This window comes from Chrysochloris asiatica, unplaced genomic scaffold, assembly GCF_000296735.1.
Source record: "Chrysochloris asiatica unplaced genomic scaffold, ChrAsi1.0 scaffold00153, whole genome shotgun sequence".
Classification (NCBI taxonomy): Eukaryota; Metazoa; Chordata; class Mammalia; order Afrosoricida; family Chrysochloridae; genus Chrysochloris; species Chrysochloris asiatica.
In genome coordinates, this window is record NW_006408671.1 from 1,415,364 (window position 1) to 1,417,304 (window position 1,941).

Genomic DNA, 1,941 nt, shown 5'->3' on the forward strand with positions numbered 1-1,941 from the left:
CCCAGAGAATCTTTCAATAACGAAAGTCGAGGCTTTAATTTTTTATTCAGTTCTCCCAGCTTGTGAAATGCTGACCGTGCTCTGCCTTTTTGGTTTTCTAATTCCAAATCTTTGCATATTTTATTATAGTAGCTGGTCTTATCTTCTAGAGCTGATCTTTGAAATTTTCTGTTCAGTTCTTGGACCTCCTCAGTTTTTCCATTTGCTTTAGCATCTTTATGCTGGAGACCAAGTTTCAGAGTCTCTTCTGACATCCATTTTGACCTTTTCCTTCTTTCTTGTCTTCTTAATAACTTTTTGCTCTCTTCAAGTATGATGTTCTTGATGTCATCCCACAACTCTTCAGGTCTTCGGTCTTTAGTGTTTAATGTATCAAATCTGTTCTTCAGATGATCTCTAAATTCAGGTGGTATAAATTCAAGGTCATATTTTGGTTCTCATGGACTTGTTTTAATTTTCTTCAGCTTTAGTTTGAGTTTGCATATCAGTAATTGATAATCTGTTCTACAGTCTGCCCCTGGCCTTATTTTCACTAATGATATGGAGCTTTTCCAACTTCTCTTTCCACAGATGTAGTCAATTTGATTTCCATATGTTCCATCTGGCAAGGTCCATGTGTATAGCCATCTGCTATGCTGTCTAAAGAAGGTATTTGAAATAAACAAATCATTAGTTTTTCAGAAATCTATCATTGGTTCTTCAGCATCATTCCTATCACCAAGACCAAATTTTCCAACTACTGGTCCTTCCTCTTTGCTTCCAACCTTTGCATTCCAATCACCAGTAATGAGAAATACATCTTGATTCCATATTTGATCAATTTCAGATTGAAGAAGTTGGTAGAATTCTTCTATTTCATCTTCACTGGCTTTAGTGGTTGGTGCATAAATTTGAATAATAGAGGTATTAACTGGACTTCCTTGTAGGCGCATGGATATTATCCTATCATTTACAACATTGTATCTCATGACTGATCTGCATATGTTCTTTTTAATGATGAATACAACACCATTCCTTTTCAATTTGTCATTCCTTACATAGTAAACCATGTCGTTGTCAGATTCAAAATGGCCAATACCAGTCCATTGCAGCTCACTAAAGCCTAGGATATCGATGTTGATGCATTCCATTTCATTTTTGACAACTTACAATTTTCCCAGATTCATACTTCGTACATTCCATGTTCTGATTTTCAATGGATGTTTACAGCTGTTTCTCTTCATTTTAAGTTGTGGCCTATCAGAAAATGAAGGTTCTGTGCACTTTTCTTCCCTGAATTTAACTCTATTCATGTCTTCATGGTCAACTCTACTTTGAGGAGGCATTTTTTTTTTTTTTTTTTTTTTTTGATCATATACCGTAAAGTTGGTTCTGATTCATAGCAACCTGTATGTGGTTGCTGAGGCTGTAAGTCTTTTAAAAAGCAAAACACAGATTTCTCCTGTAAAGCTGCTGGTGGATTCAAATTGCTGACCTTGTAGGCTTCTTGATGCCAATCTATGTATATATAAACTGAAATTTGTATGAAAGAAATGGCTTACACAGTTGTAGAAGTTGGCAAATCCCAAGTCTGTGGATCAGATGAACCAAAACAGACAGTTCAGATGGTATGTAGGGGAGCAGGAATATTATAGGGCAACCTGCTGACAACTCAGTAGATCAGCAGGCAATAGTTCAGACCACTAGCTCAAGCCTGGATGATGAGTCAAATGAAGGATCTGGAACCTGCTACAAATCTATCTTCTGATAGCATGTCCAAAGTACTCAAGATTAAGTCTGACCATTTTCACTTTTAAGGAGCATTAAAGCTGCACTTCTAAGACAGATTTGTTCATTGTGGCAGTTCATGGTGTACTCAAGAAAAGCAGGTTTCCCTTATTATTCTCTCCAAGATGCAAAATATGCATCACTCTCATGTTGTTGTTGTTGTCAGGTGCCATC